The sequence below is a fragment of the Rhynchophorus ferrugineus genome, unplaced genomic scaffold (assembly GCF_030347505.1).
Source record: "Rhynchophorus ferrugineus isolate W39M unplaced genomic scaffold, kcgeb_rfMv2 rfM11, whole genome shotgun sequence".
NCBI classification, from domain to species: Eukaryota; Metazoa; Arthropoda; class Insecta; order Coleoptera; family Curculionidae; genus Rhynchophorus; species Rhynchophorus ferrugineus.
In genome coordinates, this window is record NW_027472590.1 from 19,435,805 (window position 1) to 19,463,205 (window position 27,401).

The following is a 27,401-nucleotide window of genomic DNA, read 5'->3' on the forward strand; positions in this document are numbered from 1 at the left end:
GAATGTGAATTGGAACGAAATCGCCAATAGATAAGACCATTTTACAATTTGGGCCCAAGTTAGAAGCAGAGCCTTAGGTGTAAATTATCGATAGTCCATATCTTGGAAACTATAAGAGATAATGCAACTTGGCCACCGGCAATGTAATTAGCATGCCGAATATTACTTGGAATGTGAATTGGAACGAAATCGCCAATAGATAAGGCCATTTTACAATATGGGCCCAAGTTAGAAGCAGAGTCTAAGGTGTAAATTATCGATAGTCCGTATCTCGGTAACTATAAGAGATCATGCAATTTGGCAACCGGCAATGTAATTAGCATGCCGAATATTACTTGGAATGTGAATTGGAACGAAATCGCCAATAGATAAGACCATTTTACAATTTGGGCCCAAGTTAGAAGCAGAGCCTAAGGTGTAAATTATCGATAGTCCATATCTCGGAAACTATAAGAGATAATGCAATTTGGCAACCGGCAATGTAATTAGCATGCCGAATATTACTTGGAATGTGAATTGGAACGAAATCGCCAATAGATAAGACCATTTTACAATTTGGGCCCAAGTTAGAAGCAGAGCCTAAGGTGTAAATTATCGATAGTCCATATCTCGGAAACTATAAGAGATAATGCAACTTGGCCACCGGCAATGTAATTAGCATGCCGAATATTACTTGGAATGTGAATTGGAACGAAATCGCCAATAGATAAGGCCATTTTACAATTTGGGCCCAAGTTAGAAGCAGAGTCTAAGGTGTATATTATCGATAGTCCGTATCTCGGAAACTATAAGAGATAATGCAATTTGGCAACCGGCAATGTAATTAGCATGCCGAATATTACTTGGAATGTGAATTGGAACGAGATCGCCAAAAGATAAGACCATTTTACAATTTGGGCCCAAGTTAGAAGCAGAGCCTAAGGTGTAAATTATCGATAGTCCATACCTCGGAAACTATAAGAGATAATGCAACTTGGCCACCGGCAATGTAATTAGCATGCCGAATATTATTTGGAATGTGAATTGGAACGAAATCGCCAATAGATAAGACCATTTTACAATTTGGGCCCAAGTTAGAAGCAGAGTCTAAGGTGTAAATTATCGATAGTCCATATCTCGGAAACTATAAGAGATAATGCAATTTGGCAACCGGCAATGTAATTAGCATTCCGAATACTACTTGAAATGTGAATTGGAACGAAATCGCCAACAGATAAGACCATTTTACAATTTGGGCCCAAGTTAGAAGCAGAGCCTAAGGTGTAAATTATTGATAGTCCATATCTCGGAAACTATAAGAGATAATGCAATTTGGCAACCGGCAATGTAATTAGCATGCCGAATATTACTTGGAATGTGAATTGGAACGAAATCGCCAATAGATAAGACCATTTTACAATTTGGGCCCAAGTTAGAAGCAGAGCTTAAGGTGTAAATTATCGATAGTCCATATCTCGGAAACTATAAGAAATAATGCAATTTGGCAACCGGCAATGTAATTAGCATGCCGAATATTACTTGGAATGTGAATTGGAACGAAATCGCCAACAGATAAGACCATTTTACAATTTGGGCCCAAGTTAGAAGCAGAGCCTAAGGTGTAAATTATTGATAGTCCATATCTCGGAAACTATAAGAGATAATGCAATTTGGCAACCGGCAATGTAATTAGCATGCCGAATATTACTTGGAATGTGAAATGGAACGAAATCGCCAATAGATAAGACCATTTTACAATTTGGGCCCAAGTTAGAAGCAGAGCCTAAGGAGTAAATTATCGATAGTCCATATCTCGGAAACTATAAGAGATAATGCAATTTGGCAACCGGCAATGTAATTAGCATGCCGAATATTACTTGGAATGTGAATTGGAACGAAATCGCCAATAGATAAGACCATTTTACAATTTGGGCCCAAGTTAGAAGCAGAGCCTAAGGTGTAAATTATCGATAGTCCATATCTCGGAAACTATAAGAGATAATGCAACTTGGCCACCGGCAATGTAATTAGCATGCCGAATATTACTTGGAATGTGAATTGGAACGAAATCGCCAATAGATAAGACCATTTTACAATTTGGGCCCAAGTTAGAAGCAGAGACTAAGGTGTAAATTATCGATAGTCCATATCTCGGAAACTATAAGAGATAATGCAATTTGGCAACCGGCAATGTAATCAGCATGCCGAATATTACTTGGAATGTGAATTGGAACGAAATCGCCAATAGATAAGACCATTTTACAATTTGGGCCCAAGTTAGAAGCAGAGCCTAAGGTGTAAATTATCGATAGTCCATATCTCGGAAACTATAAGAGATAATGCAACTTGGCCACCGGCAATGTAATTAGCATGCCGAATATTACTTGGAATGTGAATTGGAACGAAATCGCCAATAGATAAGACCATTTTACAATTTGGGTCCAAGTTAGAAGCAGAGCCTAAGGTGTAAATAATCGATAGTCCATATCTCGGAAACTATAAGAGATAATGCAACTTGGCCACCGGCAATGTAATTAGCATGCCGAATATTACTTGGAATGTGAATTGGAACGAAATCGCCAATAGATAAGACCATTTTACAATTTGGGTCCAAGTTAGAAGCAGAGCCTAAGGTGTAAATAATCGATAGTCCATATCTCGGAAACTATAAGAGATAATGCAATTTGGCAACCGGCAATGTAATTAGCATGCGGAATATTACTTGGAATGTGAATTGGAACGAAATCGCCAATAGATAAGATCATTTTACAATTTGGGCCCAAGTTAGAAGCAGAGCCTAAGGTGTAAATTATCGATAGTCCATATCTCGGAAACTATAAGAGATAATGCAATTTGGCAACCAGCAATGTAATTAGCATGCCGAATATTACTTCGAATGTGAATTGGAACGAAATCGCCAATAGATAAGACCATTTTACAATTTGGGCCCAAGTTAGAAGCAGAGCCTAAGGTGTAAATTATCGATAATCCATATCTCGGAAACTATAAGAGATAATGCAATTTGGCAACCAGCAATGTAATTAGCATGCCGAATATTACTTGGAATGTGAATTGGAACGAAATCGCCAATAGATAAGACCATTTTACAATTTGGGCACAATTTAGAAGCAGAGCCTAAGGTGTAAATTATCGATAGTCCATATCTCGGAAACTATAAGAGATAATACAATTTGGCAACCGGCAATGTAATTAGCATGACGAATATTACTTGGAATGTGAATTGGAACGAAATCGCCAATAGATAAGACCATTTTACAATTTGGGCCCAAGTTAGAAGAAGAGCCTAAGGTGTAAATTATCGATAGTCCATATCTCGGAAACTATAAGAGATAATGCAATTTGGCAACCGGCAATGTAATTAGCATGCCGAATATTACTTGGAATGTGAATTGGAACGAAATCGCCAATAGATAAGACCATTTTACAATTTGGGCCCAAGTTAGAAGCAGAGCCTAAGATGTAAATTATCGATAGTCCATATCTCGGAAACTATAAGAGATAATGCAATTTGGCAACCGGCAATGTAATTAGCATGCCGAATATTACTTGGAATGTGAATTGGAACGAAATCGCCAATAGATAAGACCATTTTACAATTTGGGCCCAAGTTAGAAGCAGAGCCTAAGGTGTAAATTATCGATAGTCCATATCTCGGAAACTATAAGTGATCATGCAATTTGGCAACCGGCAATGTAATTAGCATGCCGAATATTACTTGGAATGTGAATTAGAACGAAATCGCCAAAAGATAAGACCATTTTACAATTTGGGCCCAAGTTAGAAGCAGAGCCTAAGGTGTAAATTATCGATAGTCCATACCTCGGAAACTATAAGAGATAATGCAACTTGGCCACCGGAAATGTAATTAGCATGCCGAATATTACTTGGAATGTGAATTGGAACGAAATCGCCAATAGATAAGACCATTTTACAATTTGGGCCCAAGTTAGAAGCAGAGCCTAAGGTGTAAATTATCGATAGTCCATATGTCGGAAACTATAAGAGATAATGCAATTTGGCAACCGGCAATGTAATTAGCATGCCGAATATTACTTGGAATGCGAATTGGAACGAAATCGCCAATTCATAAGACCATTTTACAATTTGGGCCTAAGTTAGAAGCACAGCATAAGGTGTAAATTTTCGATAGTCCATATCTCGGAAACTATAAGAGATAATGCAATTTGGCAACCGGCAATGTAATTAGCATGCCAAATATTACTTGGAGTCTGAATTGGAACGAAATCGCCAATTCATAAGACCATTTTACAATTTGGGCCTAAGTTAGGAGCAGAGCCTAAGGTGTAAATTTTCGATAGTCCATATCTCGGAAACTATAAGAGATAATGCAATTTGGCAACCGGCAATGTAATTAGCATGCCGAATATTACCTTGAATGCGGATTGGAACGAAATCGCCAATACATAAGACCATTTTACAATTTGGGCCCAAGTTAGGAGCAGAGCCAAATTGTAAAATTTCGACGCTCCCTATCTCGGAAACCATAAGAGATAATGCAATTTGGCAATCGGCAATGTAATTGGCATGCCGAATTTTACTTGGAATGTGAATTGGAACGAAATCGCCAATATATAAGACCATTTTAGAATTTATGCCCAAGTTAGGAGCAGAGCCTAAGGTGTAAATTTTCGATAGTCCATATCTCGGAAACTGTAATAGATAATGCAATTTGGCAATCGGCAATGTAATTAGCATGCCGAATACTACTTGGAATGCGAATTGGAACGAAATCGCCAATACATAAGACCATTTTACAATTTGGGCCCAAGTTAGGAGCAGAGCTTAAGATGTAAAATTTCGATAGTCCATATCTCGGAAACTGTAATAGATAATGCAATTTGGCAATCGGCAATGTAATTAGCATGCCGAATATTACTTGGAGTGCGAATTGGAACGAAATCGCCTATTCATAAGGCTATTTTACAATTTGGGCCTAAGATAGAAGCAGAGCCTAAGGTGTAAATTTTCGATAGTCCATATCTCGGAAACTATTACAGATAATGCAATTTGGCAACCGGCAATGTAAATAGCATGCCAAATATTACTTGGAGTCTGAATTGGAACGAAATCCCCAATTCAAAAGACCATTTTACAATTTGGGCCCAAGTTAGGAGCAGAGTCTAAGGTGTAAATTTTCGATAGTCCATATCTCGGAAACTATAAGAGATCATGCAAATTGGGAATCGGCAATGTAATTAGCATGTCGAATATTACTTGGAGTGCGAACTGGAACGAAATCGCCAATTCATAAGACTATTTTACAATTTGGGCCTAAGTTAGAAGCAGAACCTAAGGTGTGAATTTTCGATAGTCCATATCTCGGAATCTATAAGAGATAATGCAATTTGGCTCCCGGCAATGTAATTAGCATGCCGAATATTACTTGAAATGTAAATTGGAACGAAATCGCCAATACATAAGACCATTTTACAATGTTGGCCCCAGTTAGAGGAAAAGCCAATTTGTAAAATTTCGATACTCCATATCTCGGAAACCATGAGAGATAATGCAATTTGGCATTCGGCAATGTAATTAACATGCCGAATATCACCTGGAGTGTAAATTGTAACGAAATCGTCAATTCATTAGACCATTTTATAATTTGGGCCCAAGTTAGAAGCAGAGCCTAAGGTGTAAATTATCGATAGTCTATATCTCGGAAACTATAAGAGATAATGCAATTTGGCAACCGGCAATGTAATTAGCATGCCCAATATTACTTGGTATGTGAATTGGAATGAAATCGCCAACATATAAGGCCATTTTACAATTTGGCCCCAGTTAGAGGAAAAGCCAATTTGTAAAATTTCGATACTCCATATCTCCGAAACCATAACAGATAATGCAATTTGGCAATCGGTAATGTAATTAGCATGCCGAATATTACATGGAATGTGAATTGGAACGAAATCGCCAATACATAAGACCATTTTACAATTTGGGCCTAAGTTAGAAGCAGAGCCTAAGGTGCAAATTTTCGATAGTCCATATCTCGGAAACTATAAGAGATAATGCAATTTGGCAACCGGCAATGTAATTAGCATGCCGAATATTACTTGGAATGTGAATTGGAACGAAATCTCCAATATATAAGACCATTTTAGAATATTGGCCACAGTTAGAGGAAGAGCCAAATTGTAAAATTTCGATTCTTTATATCTCGGAATCCATAAGAGATAATGCAATTTGGCTATCGGCGATGTAATTAGCATGCCGAATATTTTTGGAATGTGAATTGGAACGAAATCGCCAATACATAAGACCATTTTACAATTTATGCCCAAGTTAGGAGCAGAGCCTAAGGTGTAAATTTTCGATAGTCCATATCTCGGAAACTGTAATAGATAATGCAATTTGGCTATCGGCGATGTAACTAGCATGCCGAATATTTTTGGAATGTGAATTGGAACGAAATCGCCAATACATAAGACCATTTTACAATTTATGCCCAAGTTAGGAGCAGGGCCTAAGGTGTAAAATTTCGATACTCCATATCTCGGAAACCATAAGAGATAATGCAATTTGGCTATCGGCAATGTAATTAGCATGCCGAATATTACTAGAAATGTGAATTGGAACGAAATCGCCAATATATAAGACCATTTTACAATTTTGGCCCAAGTTAGAAGCAGAGCCTAAGGTGTAAATATTCGATAGTCCATATCTCGGAAACTGTAATAGATAATGCAATTTGGCTATCGGCAATGTAATTAGCATGACGAATATTACTTGGAATGCGAATTGGAACGAAATCGCCATTTCTTAAGACCATTTTACAATTTGGGCCTAAGTTAGAAGCAGAACCTAAGGTGTAAATTTTCGATAGTCCATATCTCGGAAACTATAAGAGATAATGCACTTTGGCAATCGGCAATGTAATTAGCATGCCGAATATTACTTGGAATGTGAATTGGAACGAAATCGCTAATATATAAGACCATTTTACAATTTTGGCCCCAGTTAGAGGAAGAGCCAAATTGTAAAATTTCGATACTCCATATCACGGAAACCATGAGAGATAATGCAATTTGGCATTCGGCAATGTAATTAACATGCCGAATACCACCTGGAGTCTGAATTGGAACGAAATCGCCAATACAAAAGACCATTTTACAATTTGGGTCTAAGTTAGAAGCAGAACCTAAGGTATAAATGTTCGATAGTCCATATCTCGGAAACTATAAGAGATAATGCACTTTGGCAATCGGCAATGTAATTAGCATGCCGAATATTACTTGGAATGTGAATTGGAAAGAAATCGCTAATATATAAGACCATTTTACAATTTTGGCACCAGTTAGAGGAAGAGCCAAATTGTAAAATTTCGATACTCCATATCACGGAAACCATGAGAGATAATGCAATTTGGCATTCGGCAATGTAATTAACATGCCGAATATCACCTGGAGTGTAAATTGTAACGAAATCGCCAACACATAAGACCATTTTACAATTTGGGCCCAAGTTAGGAGCAGAGCCTAAGGTGTAAATATTCGATAGTCCACATCTCGGAAACTATAAGAGATAATGTAATTTGACAACCGGCAATGTAATTAGCATGCCAAATACTACTTGGAGTCTAAATTGGAACGAAATCGCCAATACATAAGACCATTTTACAATTTGGGCCTAAGTTAGAAGCAGAGCCTAAGGTGTAAAATTTCGATACTCCATATCTCGGAAACCATAAGAGATAATGCAATTTGGCTATCGGCAATGTAATTAGCATGCCGAATATTACTAGAAATGTGAATTGGAACGAAATCGCTAATATATAAGACCATTTTACAATTTTGGCCCCAGTTAGAGGAAGAGCCAAATTGTAAAATTTCGATACTCCATATCACGGAAACCATGAGAGATAATGCAATTTGGCATTCGGCAATGTAATTAACATGCCGAATACCACCTGGAGTCTGAATTGGAACGAAATCGCCAATACAAAAGACCATTTTACAATTTGGGTCTAAGTTAGAAGCAGAACCTAAGGTATAAATGTTCGATAGTCCATATCTCGGAAACTATAAGAGATAATGCACTTTGGCAATCGGCAATGTAATTAGCATGCCGAATATTACTTGGAATGTGAATTGGAAAGAAATCGCTAATATATAAGACCATTTTACAATTTTGGCACCAGTTAGAGGAAGAGCCAAATTGTAAAATTTCGATACTCCATATCACGGAAACCATGAGAGATAATGCAATTTGGCATTCGGCAATGTAATTAACATGCCGAATATCACCTGGAGTGTAAATTGTAACGAAATCGCCAATACATAAGACCATTTTACAATTTGGGCCCAAGTTAGGAGCAGAGCCTAAGGTGTAAATATTCGATAGTCCACATCTCGGAAACTATAAGAGATAATGTAATTTGGCAACCGGCAATGTAATTAGCATGCCGAATATTACTTGGAATGTGAATTGGAACGAAATCGCCAATAGATAAGACCATTTTACAATTTGTGCCCAAGTTAGAAGCAGAGCCTAAGGTGTAAATTATCGATAGTCCATATCTCGGAAACTATAAGAGATAATGCAATTTGGCAACCGGCAATGTAATTAGCATGCCGAATATTACTTGGAATGTGAATTGGATCGAAATCGCCAATAGATAAGACCATTTTACAATTTGGGCCCAAGTTAGAAGCAGAGCCTAAGGTGTAAATTATCGATAGTCCATATCTCCGAAACTATAAGAGATCATGCAATTTGGCAACCGGCAATGTAATTAGCATGCCGAATATTACTTGGAATGTGAATTGGAACGAAATCGCCAATAGATAAGACCATTTTACAATTTGGGCCCAAGTTAGAAGCAGAGCCTAAGGTGTAAATTATCGATAGTCCATATCTCGGAAACTATAAGAGATAATGCAATTTGGCAACCGGCAATGTAATTAGCATGCCGAATATTACTTGGAATGTCAATTGGAACGAAATCGCCAATAGATAAGACCATTTTACAATTTGGGCCCAAGTTAGAAGCAGAGCCTAAGGTGTAAATTATCGATAGTCCATATCTCGGAAACTATAAGAGATAATGCAATTTGGCAACCGGCAATGTAATTAGCATGCCGAATATTACTTGGAATGTGAATTGGAACGAAATCGCCAATAGATAAGACCATTTTACAATTTGTGCCCAAGTTAGAAGCAGAGCCTAAGGTGTAAATTATCGATAGTCCATACCTCGGAAACTATAAGAGATAATGCAACTTGGCCACCGGCAATGTAATTAGCATGCCGAATATTACTTGGAATGTGAATTGGAACGAAATCGCCAATAGATAAGACCATTTTACAATTTGGGCCCAAGTTAGAAGCAGAGTCTAAGGTGTAAATTATCGATAGTCCATATCTCGGAAACTATAAGAGATAATGCAATTTGGCAACCGGCAATGTAATTAGCATGCCGAATATTACTTGGAATGTGAATTGGAACGAAATCGCCAATAGATAAGACCATTTTACAATTTGGGCCCAAGTTAGAAGCAGAGCCTAGGGTGTAAATTATCGATAGTCCATATCTCGGAAACTATAAGAGATAATGCAATTTGGCAACCGGCAATGTAATTAGCATGCCGAATATTACTTGGAATGTGAATTGGAACGAAATCGCCAACAGATAAGACCATTTTACAATTTGGGCCCAAGTTAGAAGCAGAGCCTAAGGTGTAAATTATTGATAGTCCATATCTCGGAAACTATAAGAGATAATGCAATTTGGCAACCGGCAATGTAATTAGCATGCCGAATATTACTTGGAATGTGAATTGGAACGAAATCGCCAATAGATAAGACCATTTTACAATTTGGGCCCAAGTTAGAAGCAGAGTCTAAGGTGTAAATTATCGATAGTCCATATCTCGGAAACTATAAGAGATAATGCAATTTGGCAACCGGCAATGTAATTAGCATGCCGAATATTACTTGGAATGTCAATTGGAACGAAATCGCCAATAGATAAGACCATTTTACAATTTGGGCCCAAGTTAGAAGCAGAGCCTAAGGTGTAAATTATCGATAGTCCATATCTCGGAAACTATAAGAGATAATGCAATTTGGCAACCGGCAATGTAATTAGCATGCCGAATATTACTTGGAATGTGAATTGGAACGAAATCGCCAATAGATAAGACCATTTTACAATTTGTGCCCAAGTTAGAAGCAGAGCCTAAGGTGTAAATTATCGATAGTCCATATCTCGGAGACTATAAGAGATAATGCAATTTGGCAACCGGCAATGTAATTAGCATACCGAATATTACTTGGAATGTGAATTGGAACGAAATCGCCAATAGATAAGACCATTTTACAATTTGGGCCCAAGTTAGAAGCAGAGCCTAAGGTGTAAATTATCGATAGTCCATATCTCGGAAACTATAAGAGATAATGCAATTTGGCAACCGGCAATGTAATTAGCATGCCGAATATTACTTGGAATGTGAATTGGAACGAAATCGCCAACAGATAAGACCATTTTACAATTTGGGCCCAAGTTAGAAGCAGAGCCTTAGGTGTAAATTATCGATAGTCCATATCTCGGAAACTATAAGAGATAATGCAACTTGGCCACCGGCAATGTAATTAGCATGCCGAATATTACTTGGAATGTGAATTGGAACGAAATCGCCAATAGATAAGGCCATTTTACAATTTGGGCCCAAGTTAGAAGCAGAGTCTAAGGTGTATATTATCGATAGTCCGTATCTCGGAAACTATAAGAGATAATGCAATTTGGCAACCGGCAATGTAATTAGCATGCCGAATATTACTTGGAATGTGAATTGGAACGAGATCGCCAAAAGATAAGACCATTTTACAATTTGGGCCCAAGTTAGAAGCAGAGCCTAAGGTGTAAATTATCGATAGTCCATACCTCGGAAACTATAAGAGATAATGCAACTTGGCCACCGGCAATGTAATTAGCATGCCGAATATTACTTGGAATGTGAATTGGAACGAAATCGCCAATAGATAAGACCATTTTACAATTTGGGCCCAAGTTAGAAGCAGAGTCTAAGGTGTAAATTATCGATAGTCCATATCTCGGAAACTATAAGAGATAATGCAATTTGGCAACCGGCAATGTAATTAGCATGCCGAATATTACTTGGAATGTGAATTGGAACGAAATCGCCAATAGATAAGACCATTTTACAATTTGGGCCCAAGTTAGAAGCAGAGCCTAGGGTGTAAATTATCGATAGTCCATATCTCGGAAACTATAAGAGATAATGCAATTTGGCAACCGGCAATGTAATTAGCATGCCGAATATTACTTGGAATGTGAATTGGAACGAAATCGCCAACAGATAAGACCATTTTACAATTTGGGCCCAAGTTAGAAGCAGAGCCTAAGGTGTAAATTATTGATAGTCCATATCTCGGAAACTATAAGAGATAATGCAATTTGGCAACCGGCAATGTAATTAGCATGCCGAATATTACTTGGAATGTGAATTGGAACGAAATCGCCAATAGATAAGACCATTTTACAATTTGGGCCCAAGTTAGAAGCAGAGTCTAAGGTGTAAATTATCGATAGTCCATATCTCGGAAACTATAAGAGATAATGCAATTTGGCAACCGGCAATGTAATTAGCATGCCGAATATTACTTGGAATGTGAATTGGAACGAAATCGCCAATTGATAAGACCATTTTACAATTTGGGCCCAAGTTAGAAGCAGAGCCTAAGGTGTAAATTATCGATAGTCCATATCTCGGAAACTATAAGAAATAATGCAATTTGGCAACCGGCAATGTAATTAGCATGCCGAATATTACTTGGAATGTGAATTGGTACGAAATCGCCAATAGATAAGACCATTTTACAATTTGGGCCCAAGTTAGAAGCAGAGCCTAAGGAGTAAATTATCGATAGTCCATATCTCGGAAACTATAAGAGATAATGCAACTTGGCCACCGGCAATGTAATTAGCATGCCGAATATTACATGGAATGTGAATTGGAACGAAATCGCCAATAGATAAGGCCATTTTACAATTTGGGCCCAAGTTAGAAGCAGAGTCTAAGGTGTATATTATCGATAGTCCGTATCTCGGAAACTATAAGAGATAATGCAATTTGGTAATCGGCAATGCAATTAGCATGCCGAATATTACTTGGAATTTGAATTGGAACGAAATCGCCAATATATAAGACCATTTTACAATTTTGGCCCCAGTTAGAGGAAGAGCCAAATTGTAAAATTTCGATACTCCATATCTCGGAAACCATAAGAGATAATGCAATTTGGCAATCGGCAATGTAATTAGCATGCCAAATATTACTTGGAGTCTGAATTGGAACCAAATCGCCAATTCATAAGACCATTTTACAATTTGGGCCTAAGTTAGAAGCTGAGCCTAAGGTGTAAATTTTCGATAGTCCATATCTCGGAAACTGTAATAGATAATGCAATTTGGCTATCGGCAATGTAATTAGCATGCCTAATATTACTAGAAATGTGTATTGGAACGAAATCGCCAATATATAAGACCATTTTAGAATTTTGGCCCAAGTTAGAAGCAGAGCCTAAGGTGTAAATATTCGATAGTCCATATCTCGGAAACTGTAATAGATAATGCAATTTGGCTATAGGCAATGTAATTAGCATGCCGAATATTACTTGGAATGCGAATTGGAACGAAATCGCCAATACATAAGACCATTTTACAATTTGGGCCCAAGTTAGGAGCAGAGCTTAAGATGTAAAATTTCGATACTCCATATCTCGGAAACCATAAGAGATAATGCAATTTGGCTATCGGCAATGTAATTAGCATGCCGAATATTACCTGAAATGTGAATTGGAACGAAATGGCCAATACCTAAGGCCATTTTACAATTTTGGCCCCAGTTAAAGGAAGAGCCAAATTGTAAAATTTCGATGCTCCTTATCTCGGAAACCATAAGAGATAATGCAATTTGGCAATCGGTAATATAATTAGCATGCCATGTATTACTTGGAATGTGAATTGGATCAAAATCGCCAATATATAAGACCATTTTAGAATTTTGGCCACAGTTAGAGGAAGAGCCAAATTGTAAAATTTCGATTTTTTATATCTCGGAAACCATAAGAGATAATGCAATTTGGCAACCGGCAATGTAATTAGCATGCCGAATATTACTTGGAATGTGAATTGGAACGAAATCACCAATATATAAGACCATTTTACAATTTGGGCACAAGTTAGAAGCAGAGCCTAAGGTGTAAATATTCGATAGTCCATATCTCGGAAACCATGAGAGATAATGCAATTTGGCTATCGGCAATGTAATTAGCATGCCGAATATTGCTTGGAATGTGAATTGGAACGAAATCGCTAATATATAAGACCATTTTACAATTTGGGCACAAGTTAGAAGCAGAGCCTAAGGTGTAAATATTCGATAGTCCATATCTCGGAAACCATGAGAGATAATGCAATTTGGCATTCGGCAATGTAATTAACATGCCGAATATCACCTGGAGTGTAAATTGTAACGAAATCGCCAATACATAAGACCATTTTACAATTTGGTTCCAAGTTAGGAGCAGAGCCTAAGGTGTAAATATTCGATAGTCCATATCTCGGAAACTATAAGAGATAATGCAATTTGGCAAACGGCAATGTAACTAGCATGCTGAATATTACTTGGAATGTGAATTGGAACGAAATCGCCAATAGATAAGACCATTTTACAATTTGGGCCTAAGTTAGAAGCAGAGCCTAAGGTGTAAATATTCGATAGTCCATATCTCGGAAACTATAAGAGATAATGCAATTTGGCAAACGGCAATGTAACTAGCATGCTGAATATTACTTGGAATGTGAATTGGAACGAAATCGCCAATAGATAAGACCATTTTACAATTTGGGCCCAAGTTAGAAGCAGAGCCTAAGGTGTAAATTATCGATAATCCATATCTCGGAAACTATAAGAGATAATGCAATTTGGCAACCGGCAATGTAATTAGCATGCCGAATATTACTTGGAATGTGAATTGGAACGAAATCGCCAATAGATAAGACCATTTTACAATTTGGGCCCAAGTTAGAAGCAGAGCCTAAGGTGTAAATTATCGATAGTCCATATCTCGGAGACTATAAGAGATAATGCAATTTGGCAACCGGCAATGTAATTAGCATGCCGAATATTACTTGGAATGTGAATTGGAACGAAATCGCCAATAGATAAGACCATTTTACAATTTGGGCCCAAGTTAGAAGCAGAGCCTTAGGTCTAAATTATCGATAGTCCATATCTCGGAAACTATAAGAGATAATGCAACTTGGCAACCGGCAATGTAATTAGCATGCCGAATATTACTTGGAATGTGAATTGGAACGAAATCGCCAATAGATAAGACCATTTTACAATTTGGACCCAAGTGAGAAGCAGAGCCTAAGGTGTAAATTATCGATAGTCCATATCTCGGAAACTATAAGAGATAATGCAATTTGGCAACCGGCAATGTAATTAGCATGCCGAATATTACTTGGAATGTGAATTGGAACGAAATCGCCAATAGATAAGACCATTTTACAATTTGGGCCCAAGTTAGAAGCAGAGCCTAAGGTGTAAATTATCGATAGTCCATATCTCGGAGACTATAAGAGATAATGCAATTTGGCAACCGGCAATGTAATTAGCATGCCGAATATTACTTGAAATGTGAATTGGAACGAAATCGCCAATAGATAAGACCATTTTACAATTTGGGCCCAAGTTAGAAACAGAGCCTAAGGTGTAAATTATCGATAGTCCATATCTCGGAAACTATAAAAGATAATGCAATTTGGCAACCGGCAATGTAATTAGCATGCCGAATATTACTTGAAATGTGAATTGGAACGAAATCGCCAAAAGATAAGACCATTTTACAATTTGGGCCCAAGTTAGAAGCAGAGCCTAAGGTGTAAATTATCGATAGTCCATACCTCGGAAACTATAAGAGATAATGCAACTTGGCAACCGGCAATGTAATTAGCATGCCGAATATTACTTGGAATGTGAATTGGAACGAAATCGCCAATAGATAAGACGATTTTACAATTTGGACCCAAGTTAGAAGCAGAGCCTAAGGTGTAAATTATCGATAGTCCATATCTCGGAAACTATAAGAGATAATGCAATTTGGCAACCGGCAATGTAATTAGCATGCCGAATATTACTTGGAATGTGAATTGGAACGAAATCGCCAATAGATAAGACCATTTTACAATTTGGGCCCAAGTTAGAAGCAGAGCCTAAGGTGTAAATTATCGATAGTCCATATCTCGGAGACTATAAGAGATAATGCAATTTGGCAATCGGCAATGTAATTAGCATGCCGAATATTACTTGAAATGTGAATTGGAACGAAATCGCCAATAGATAAGACCATTTTACAATTTGGGCCCTAGTTAGAAGCAGAGCCTAAGGTGTAAATTATCGATAGTCCATATCTCGGAAACTATAAGAGATAATGCAATTTGGCAACCGGCAATGTAATTAGCATGCCGAATATTACTTGGAATGTGAATTGGAACGAAATCGCCAATAGATAAGACCATTTTACAATTTGGGCCCAAGTTAGAAGCAGAGCCTAAGGTGTAAATTATCGATAGTCCATATCTCGGAGACTATAAGAGATAATGCAATTTGGCAACCGGCAATGTAATTAGCATGCCGAATATTACTTGAAATGTGAATTGGAACGAAATCGCCAATAGATAAGACCATTTTACAATTTGGGCCCAAGTTAGAAGCAGAGCCTAAGGTGTAAATTATCGATAGTCCATATCTCGGAAACTATAAGAGATAATGCAATTTGGCAACCGGCAATGTAATTAGCATGCCGAATATTACTTGGAATGTGAATTGGAACGAAATCGCCAATAGATAAGACCATTTTACAATTTGGGCCCAAGTTAGAAGCAGAGCCTTAGGTGTAAATTATCGATAGTCCATATCTTGGAAACTATAAGAGATAATGCAACTTGGCCACCGGCAATGTAATTAGCATGCCGAATATTACTTGGAATGTGAATTGGAACGAAATCGCCAATAGATAAGGCCATTTTACAATATGGGCCCAAGTTAGAAGCAGAGTCTAAGGTGTAAATTATCGATAGTCCGTATCTCGGTAACTATAAGAGATCATGCAATTTGGCAACCGGCAATGTAATTAGCATGCCGAATATTACTTGGAATGTGAATTGGAACGAAATCGCCAATAGATAAGACCATTTTACAATTTGGGCCCAAGTTAGAAGCAGAGCCTAAGGTGTAAATTATCGATAGTCCATATCTCGGAAACTATAAGAGATAATGCAATTTGGCAACCGGCAATGTAATTAGCATGCCGAATATTACTTGGAATGTGAATTGGAACGAAATCGCCAATAGATAAGACCATTTTACAATTTGGGCCCAAGTTAGAAGCAGAGCCTAAGGTGTAAATTATCGATAGTCCATATCTCGGAAACTATAAGAGATAATGCAACTTGGCCACCGGCAATGTAATTAGCATGCCGAATATTACTTGGAATGTGAATTGGAACGAAATCGCCAATAGATAAGGCCATTTTACAATTTGGGCCCAAGTTAGAAGCAGAGTCTAAGGTGTATATTATCGATAGTCCGTATCTCGGAAACTATAAGAGATAATGCAATTTGGCAACCGGCAATGTAATTAGCATGCCGAATATTACTTGGAATGTGAATTGGAACGAGATCGCCAAAAGATAAGACCATTTTACAATTTGGGCCCAAGTTAGAAGCAGAGCCTAAGGTGTAAATTATCGATAGTCCATACCTCGGAAACTATAAGAGATAATGCAACTTGGCCACCGGCAATGTAATTAGCATGCCGAATATTACTTGGAATGTGAATTGGAACGAAATCGCCAATAGATAAGACCATTTTACAATTTGGGCCCAAGTTAGAAGCAGAGTCTAAGGTGTAAATTATCGATAGTCCATATCTCGGAAACTATAAGAGATAATGCAATTTGGCAACCGGCAATGTAATTAGCATGCCGAATATTAATTGGAATGTGAATTGGAACGAAATCGCCAATAGATAAGACCATTTTACAATTTGGGCCCAAGTTAGAAGCAGAGCCTAGGGTGTAAATTATCGATAGTCCATATCTCGGAAACTATAAGAGATAATGCAATTTGGCAACCGGCAATGTAATTAGCATGCCGAATATTACTTGGAATGTGAATTGGAACGAAATCGCCAACAGATAAGACCATTTTACAATTTGGGCCCAAGTTAGAAGCAGAGCCTAAGGTGTAAATTATTGATAGTCCATATCTCGGAAACTATAAGAGATAATGCAATTTGGCAACCGGCAATGTAATTAGCATGCCGAATATTACTTGGAATGTGAATTGGAACGAAATCGCCAATAGATAAGACCATTTTACAATTTGGGCCCAAGTTAGAAGCAGAGCTTAAGGTGTAAATTATCGATAGTCCATATCTCGGAAACTATAAGAAATAATGCAATTTGGCAACCGGCAATGTAATTAGCATGCCGAATATTACTTGGAATGTGAATTGGAACGAAATCGCCAACAGATAAGACCATTTTACAATTTGGGCCCAAGTTAGAAGCAGAGCCTAAGGTGTAAATTATTGATAGTCCATATCTCGGAAACTATAAGAGATAATGCAATTTGGCAACCGGCAATGTAATTAGCATGCCGAATATTACTTGGAATGTGAAATGGAACGAAATCGCCAATAGATAAGACCATTTTACAATTTGGGCCCAAGTTAGAAGCAGAGCCTAAGGAGTAAATTATCGATAGTCCATATCTCGGAAACTATAAGAGATAATGCAATTTGGCAACCGGCAATGTAATTAGCATGCCGAATATTACTTGGAATGTGAATTGGAACGAAATCGCCAATAGATAAGACCATTTTACAATTTGGGCCCAAGTTAGAAGCAGAGCCTAAGGTGTAAATTATCGATAGTCCATATCTCGGAAACTATAAGAGATAATGCAACTTGGCCACCGGCAATGTAATTAGCATGCCGAATATTACTTGGAATGTGAATTGGAACGAAATCGCCAATAGATAAGACCATTTTACAATTTGGGCCCAAGTTAGAAGCAGAGACTAAGGTGTAAATTATCGATAGTCCATATCTCGGAAACTATAAGAGATAATGCAATTTGGCAACCGGCAATGTAATCAGCATGCCGAATATTACTTGGAATGTGAATTGGAACGAAATCGCCAATAGATAAGACCATTTTACAATTTGGGCCCAAGTTAGAAGCAGAGCCTAAGGTGTAAATTATCGATAGTCCATATCTCGGAAACTATAAGAGATAATGCAACTTGGCCACCGGCAATGTAATTAGCATGCCGAATATTACTTGGAATGTGAATTGGAACGAAATCGCCAATAGATAAGACCATTTTACAATTTGGGTCCAAGTTAGAAGCAGAGCCTAAGGTGTAAATAATCGATAGTCCATATCTCGGAAACTATAAGAGATAATGCAATTTGGCAACCGGCAATGTAATTAGCATGCCGAATATTACTTGGATTGTGAATTGGAACGAAATCGCCAATAGATAAGACCATTTTACAATTTGGGCCCAAGTTAGAAGCAGAGCCTAAGGTGTAAATTATCGATAGTCCATATCTCGGAAACTATAAGAGATAATGCAACTTGGCCACCGGCAATGTAATTAGCATGCCGAATATTACTTGGAATGTGAATTGGAACGAAATCGCCAATAGATAAGACCATTTTACAATTTGGGTCCAAGTTAGAAGCAGAGCCTAAGGTGTAAATAATCGATAGTCCATATCTCGGAAACTATAAGAGATAATGCAATTTGGCAACCGGCAATGTAATTAGCATGCGGAATATTACTTGGAATGTGAATTGGAACGAAATCGCCAATAGATAAGATCATTTTACAATTTGGGCCCAAGTTAGAAGCAGAGCCTAAGGTGTAAATTATCGATAGTCCATATCTCGGAAACTATAAGAGATAATGCAATTTGGCAACCAGCAATGTAATTAGCATGCCGAATATTACTTCGAATGTGAATTGGAACGAAATCGCCAATAGATAAGACCATTTTACAATTTGGGCCCAAGTTAGAAGCAGAGCCTAAGGTGTAAATTATCGATAATCCATATCTCGGAAACTATAAGAGATAATGCAATTTGGCAACCAGCAATGTAATTAGCATGCCGAATATTACTTGGAATGTGAATTGGAACGAAATCGCCAATAGATAAGACCATTTTACAATTTGGGCACAATTTAGAAGCAGAGCCTAAGGTGTAAATTATCGATAGTCCATATCTCGGAAACTATAAGAGATAATACAATTTGGCAACCGGCAATGTAATTAGCATGACGAATATTACTTGGAATGTGAATTGGAACGAAATCGCCAATAGATAAGACCATTTTACAATTTGGGCCCAAGTTAGAAGAAGAGCCTAAGGTGTAAATTATCGATAGTCCATATCTCGGAAACTATAAGAGATAACGCAATTTGGCAACCGGCAATGTAATTAGCATGCCGAATATTACTTGGAATGTGAATTGGAACGAAATCGCCAATAGATAAGACCATTTTACAATTTGGGCCCAAGTTAGAAGCAGAGCCTAAGATGTAAATTATCGATAGTCCATATCTCGGAAACTATAAGAGATAATGCAATTTGGCAACCGGCAATGTAATTAGCATGCCGAATATTACTTGGAATGTGAATTGGAACGAAATCGCCAATAGATAAGACCATTTTACAATTTGGGCCCAAGTTAGAAGCAGAGCCTAAGGTGTAAATTATCGATAGTCCATATCTCGGAAACTATAAGTGATCATGCAATTTGGCAACCGGCAATGTAAATAGCATGCCAAATATTACTTGGAGTCTGAATTGGATCGAAATCCCCAATTCAAAAGACCATTTTACAATTTGGGCCCAAGTTAGGAGCAGAGTCTAAGGTGTAAATTTTCGATAGTCCATATCTCGGAAACTATAAGAGATCATGCAAATTGGGAATCGGCAATGTAATTAGCATGTCGAATATTACTTGGAGTGCGAACTGGAACGAAATCGCCAATTCATAAGACTATTTTACAATTTGGGCCTAAGTTAGAAGCAGAACCTAAGGTGTGAATTTTCGATAGTCCATATCTCGGAATCTATAAGAGATAATGCAATTTGGCTCCCGGCAATGTAATTAGCATGCCGAATATTACTTGAAATGTAAATTGGAACGAAATCGCCAATACATAAGGCCATTTTACAATGTTGGCCCCAGTTAGAGGAAGAGCCAAATTGTAAAATTTCGATACTCCATATCTCGGAAACCATGAGAGATAATGCAATTTGGCATTCGGCAATGTAATTAACATGCCGAATATCACCTGGAGTGTAAATTGTAACGAAATCGTCAATTCATTAGACCATTTTATAATTTGGGCCCAAGTTAGAAGCAGAGCCTAAGGTGTAAATTTTCGATAGTCCATATCTCGGAATCTACAAGAGATAATGCAATTTGGCTACCGGCAATGTAATTAGCATGCCCAATATTACTTGGTATGTGAATTGGAACGAAATCGCCAACATATAAGGCCATTTTACAATTTGGCCCCAGTTAGAGGAAAAGCCAATTTGTAAAATTTCGATACTCCATATCTCCGAAACCATAACAGATAATGCAATTTGGCAATCGGCAATGTAATTAGCATGCCGAATATTACATGGAATGTGAATTGGAACGAAATCGCCAATACATAAGACCATTTTACAATTTGGGCCTAAGTTAGAAGCAGAGCCTAAGGTGCAAATTTTCGATAGTCCATATCTCGGAAACTATAAGAGATAATGCAATTTGGCAACCGGCAATGTAATTAGCATGCCGAATATTACTTGGAATGTGAATTGGAACGAAATCGCCAATATATAAGACCATTTTAGAATATTGGCCACAGTTAGAGGAAGAGCCAAATTGTAAAATTTCGATTCTTTATATCTCGGAATCCATAAGAGATAATGCAATTTGGCTATCGGCGATGTAATTAGCATGCCGAATATTTTTGGAATGTGAATTGGAACGAAATCGCCAATACATAAGACCATTTTACAATTTATGCCCAAGTTAGGAGCAGAGCCTAAGGTGTAAATTTTCGATAGTCCATATCACGGAAACTGTAATAGATAATGCAATTTGGCTATCGGCGATGTAACTAGCATGCCGAATATTTTTGGAATGTGAATTGGAACGAAATCGCCAATACATAAGACCATTTTACAATTTATGCCCAAGTTAGGAGCAGGGCCTAAGGTGTAAAATTTCGATACTCCATATCTCGGAAACCATAAGAGATAATGCAATTTGGCAACCGGCAATGTAATTAGCATGCCGAATATCACTTGGAATGTGAATTGGAACGAAATCGCCAATAGATAAGACCATTTTACAATTTGGGCCCAAGTTAGAAGCAGAGCCTAAGGTGTAAATTATCGATAGTCCATATCTCGGAAACTATAAGAGATAATGCAATTTGGCTATCGGCGATGTAATTAGCATGCCGAATATTTTTGGAATGTGAATTGGAAGGAAATCGCCAATACATAAGACCATTTTACAATTTATGCCCAAGTAAGGAGCAGAGCCTAAGGTGTAAATTTTCGATAGTCCATATCTCGGAAACTGTAATAGATAATGCAATTTGGCTATCGGCGATGTAACTAGCATGCCGAATATTTTTGGAATGTGAATTGGAACGAAATCGCCAATACATAAGACCATTTTACAATTTATGCCCAAGTTAGAAGCAGAGTCTAAGGTGTAAATTATCGATAGTCCGTATCTCGGTAACTATAAGAGATCATGCAATTTGGCAACCGGCAATGTAATTAGCATGCCGAATATTACTTGGAATGTGAATTGGAACGAAATCGCCAATAGATAAGACCATTTTACAATTTGGGCCCAAGTTAGAAGCAGAGCCTAAGGTGTAAATTATCGATAGTCCATATCTCGGAAACTATAAGAGATAATGCAATTTGGCAACCGGCAATGTAATTAGCATGCCGAATATTACTTGGAATGTGAATTGGAACGAAATCGCCAATAGATAAGACCATTTTACAATTTGGGCCCAAGTTAGAAGCAGAGCCTAAGGTGTAAATTATCGATAGTCCATATCTCGGAAACTATAAGAGATAATGCAATTTGGCAACCGGCAATGTAATTAGCATGCCGAATATCACTTGGAATGTGAATTGGAACGAAATCGCCAATAGATAAGACCATTTTACAATTTGGGCCCAAGTTAGAAGCAGAGCCTAAGGTGTAAATTATCGATAGTCCATATCTCGGAGACTATAAGAGATAATGCAATTTGGCAACCGGCAATGTAATTAGCATACCGAATATTACTTGGAATGTGAATTGGAACGAAATCGCCAATAGATAAGACCATTTTACAATTTGGGCCCAAGTTAGAAGCAGAGCCTAAGGTGTAAATTATCGATAGTCCATATCTCGGAAACTATAAGAGATAATGCAATTTGGCAACCGGCAATGTAATTAGCATGCCGAATATTACTTGGAATGTGAATTGGAACGAAATCGCCAATAGATAAGACCATTTTACAATTTGGGCCCAAGTTAGAAGCAGAGCCTTATGTGTAAATTATCGATAGTCCATATCTCGGAAACTATAAGAGATAATGCAACTTGGCCACCGGCAATGTAATTAGCATGCCGAATATTACTTGGAATGTGAATTGGAACGAAATCGCCAATAGATAAGGCCATTTTACAATTTGGGCCCAAGTTAGAAGCAGAGTCTAAGGTGTATATTATCGATAGTCCGTATCTCGGAAACTATAAGAGATAATGCAATTTGGCAACCGGCAATGTAATTAGCATGCCGAATATTACTTGGAATGTGAATTGGAACGAGATCGCCAAAAGATAAGACCATTTTACAATTTGGGCCCAAGTTAGAAGCAGAGCCTAAGGTGTAAATTATCGATAGTCCATACCTCGGAAACTATAAGAGATAATGCAACTTGGCCACCGGCAATGTAATTAGCATGCCGAATATTACTTGGAATGTGAATTGGAACGAAATCGCCAATAGATAAGACCATTATACAATTTGGGCCCAAGTTAGAAGCAGAGTCTAAGGTGTAAATTATCGATAGTCCATATCTCGGAAACTATAAGAGATAATGCAATTTGGCAACCGGCAATGTAATTAGCATGCCGAATATTAATTGGAATGTGAATTGGAACGAAATCGCCAATAGATAAGACCATTTTACAATTTGGGCCCAAGTTAGAAGCAGAGCCTAGGGTGTAAATTATCGATAGTCCATATCTCGGAAACTATAAGAGATAATGCAATTTGGCAACCGGCAATGTAATTAGCATGCCGAATATTACTTGGAATGTGAATTGGAACGAAATCGCCAACAGATAAGACCATTTTACAATTTGGGCCCAAGTTAGAAGCAGAGCCTAAGGTGTAAATTATTGATAGTCCATATCTCGGAAACTATAAGAGATAATGCAATTTGGCAACCGGCAATGTAATTAGCATGCCGAATATTACTTGGAATGTGAATTGGAACGAAATCGCCAATAGATAAGACCATTTTACAATTTGGGCCCAAGTTAGAAGCAGAGCTTAAGGTGTAAATTATCGATAGTCCATATCTCGGAAACTATAAGAAATAATGCAATTTGGCAACCGGCAATGTAATTAGCATGCCGAATATTACTTGGAATGTGAATTGGAACGAAATCGCCAACAGATAAGACCATTTTACAATTTGGGCCCAAGTTAGAAGCAGAGCCTAAGGTGTAAATTATTGATAGTCCATATCTCGGAAACTATAAGAGATAATGCAATTTGGCAACCGGCAATGTAATTAGCATGCCGAATATTACTTGGAATGTGAAATGGAACGAAATCGCCAATAGATAAGACCATTTTACAATTTGGGCCCAAGTTAGAAGCAGAGCCTAAGGAGTAAATTATCGATAGTCCATATCTCGGAAACTATAAGAGATAATGCAATTTGGCAACCGGCAATGTAATTAGCATGCCGAATATTACTTGGAATGTGAATTGGAACGAAATCGCCAATAGATAAGACCATTTTACAATTTGGGCCCAAGTTAGAAGCAGAGCCTAAGGTGTAAATTTTCGATAGTTCATATCTCGGAAACTATAAGAGATAATGCAATTTGGCAACCGGCAACGTAATTAGCATGCCTAATATTACTTGGAGTCTGAATTGGAACGAAATCGCCAATACATAAGACCATTTTACAATTTGGGCCTAAGTTAGAAGCAGAGCCTAAGGTGTAAATTTTCGATAGTCCACATCTCGGAAACTATAAGAGATAATGCAATTTGGCAACCGGCAATGTAACTAGCATGCCAAATATTACTTGGAGTCTGAATTGGAACGAAATCGCCAATTCATTAGACCATTTTACAATTTGGGCCCAAGTTAGAAGCAGAGCCTAAGGTGTAAATTATCGATAGTCCATACCTCGGAAACTATAAGAGATAATGCAACTTGGCAACCGGCAATGTAATTAGCATGCCGAATATTACTTGGAATGTGAATTGGAACGAAATCGCCAATAGATAAGACCATTTTACAATTTGGACCCAAGTTAGAAGCAGAGCCTAAGGTGTAAATTATCGATAGTCCATATCTCGGAAACTATAAGAGATAATGCAATTTGGCAACCGGCAATGTAATTAGCATGCCGAATATTACTTGGAATGTGAATTGGAACGAAATCGCCAATAGATAAGACCATTTTACAATTTGGGCCCAAGTTAGAAGCAGAGCCTAAGGTGTAAATTATCGATAGTCCATATCTCGGAGACTATAAGAGATAATGCAATTTGGCAATCGGCAATGTAATTAGCATGCCGAATATTACTTGAAATGTGAATTGGAACGAAATTGCCAATAGATAAGACCATTTTACAATTTGGGCCCAAGTTAGAAGCAGAGCCTAAGGTGTAAATTATCGATAGTCCATATCTCGGAAACTATAAGAGATAATGCAATTTGGCAACCGGCAATGTAATTAGCATGCCGAATATTACTTGGAATGTGAATTGGAACGAAATCGCCAATAGATAAGACCATTTTACAATTTGGGCCCAAGTTAGAAGCAGAGCCTAAGGTGTAAATTATCGATAGTCCATATCTCGGAGACTATAAGAGATAATGCAATTTGGCAACCGGCAATGTAATTAGCATGCCGAATATTACTTGAAATGTGAATTGGAACGAAATCGCCAATAGATAAGACCATTTTACAATTTGGGCCCAAGTTAGAAGCAGAGCCTAAGGTGTAAATTATCGATAGTCCATATCTCGGAAACTATAAGAGATAATGCAATTTGGCAACCGGCAATGTAATTAGCATGCCGAATATTACTTGGAATGTGAATTGGAACGAAATCGCCAATAGATAAGACCATTTTACAATTTGGGCCCAAGTTAGAAGCAGAGCCTTAGGTGTAAATTATCGATAGTCCATATCTTGGAAACTATAAGAGATAATGCAACTTGGCCACCGGCAATGTAATTAGCATGCCGAATATTACTTGGAATGTGAATTGGAACGAAATCGCCAATAGATAAGGCCATTTTACAATATGGGCCCAAGTTAGAAGCAGAGTCTAAGGTGTAAATTATCGATAGTCCGTATCTCGGTAACTATAAGAGATCATGCAATTTGGCAACCGGCAATGTAATTAGCATGCCGAATATTACTTGGAATGTGAATTGGAACGAAATCGCCAATAGATAAGACCATTTTACAATTTGGGCCCAAGTTAGAAGCAGAGCCTAAGGTGTAAATTATCGATAGTCCATATCTCGGAAACTATAAGAGATAATGCAATTTGGCAACCGGCAATGTAATTAGCATGCCGAATATTACTTGGAATGTGAATTGGAACGAAATCGCCAATAGATAAGACCATTTTACAATTTGGGCCCAAGTTAGAAGCAGAGCCTAAGGTGTAAATTATCGATAGTCCATATCTCGGAAACTATAAGAGATAATGCAACTTGGCCACCGGCAATGTAATTAGCATGCCGAATATTACTTGGAATGTGAATTGGAACGAAATCGCCAATAGATAAGGCCATTTTACAATTTGGGCCCAAGTTAGAAGCAGAGTCTAAGGTGTATATTATCGATAGTCCGTATCTCGGAAACTATAAGAGATAATGCAATTTGGCAACCGGCAATGTAATTAGCATGCCGAATATTACTTGGAATGTGAATTGGAACGAGATCGCCAAAAGATAAGACCATTTTACAATTTGGGCCCAAGTTAGAAGCAGAGCCTAAGGTGTAAATTATCGATAGTCCATACCTCGGAAACTATAAGAGATAATGCAACTTGGCCACCGGCAATGTAATTAGCATGCCGAATATTACTTGGAATGTGAATTGGAACGAAATCGCCAATAGATAAGACCATTTTACAATTTGGGCCCAAGTTAGAAGCAGAGTCTAAGGTGTAAATTATCGATAGTCCATATCTCGGAAACTATAAGAGATAATGCAATTTGGCAACCGGCAATGTAATTAGCATGCCGAATATTAATTGGAATGTGAATTGGAACGAAATCGCCAATAGATAAGACCATTTTACAATTTGGGCCCAAGTTAGAAGCAGAGCCTAGGGTGTAAATTATCGATAGTCCATATCTCGGAAACTATAAGAGATAATGCAATTTGGCAACCGGCAATGTAATTAGCATGCCGAATATTACTTGGAATGTGAATTGGAACGAAATCGCCAACAGATAAGACCATTTTACAATTTGGGCCCAAGTTAGAAGCAGAGCCTAAGGTGTAAATTATTGATAGTCCATATCTCGGAAACTATAAGAGATAATGCAATTTGGCAACCGGCAATGTAATTAGCATGCCGAATATTACTTGGAATGTGAATTGGAACGAAATCGCCAATAGATAAGACCATTTTACAATTTGGGCCCAAGTTAGAAGCAGAGCTTAAGGTGTAAATTATCGATAGTCCATATCTCGGAAACTATAAGAAATAATGCAATTTGGCAACCGGCAATGTAATTAGCATGCCGAATATTACTTGGAATGTGAATTGGAACGAAATCGCCAACAGATAAGACCATTTTACAATTTGGGCCCAAGTTAGAAGCAGAGCCTAAGGTGTAAATTATTGATAGTCCATATCTCGGAAACTATAAGAGATAATGCAATTTGGCAACCGGCAATGTAATTAGCATGCCGAATATTACTTGGAATGTGAAATGGAACGAAATCGCCAATAGATAAGACCATTTTAC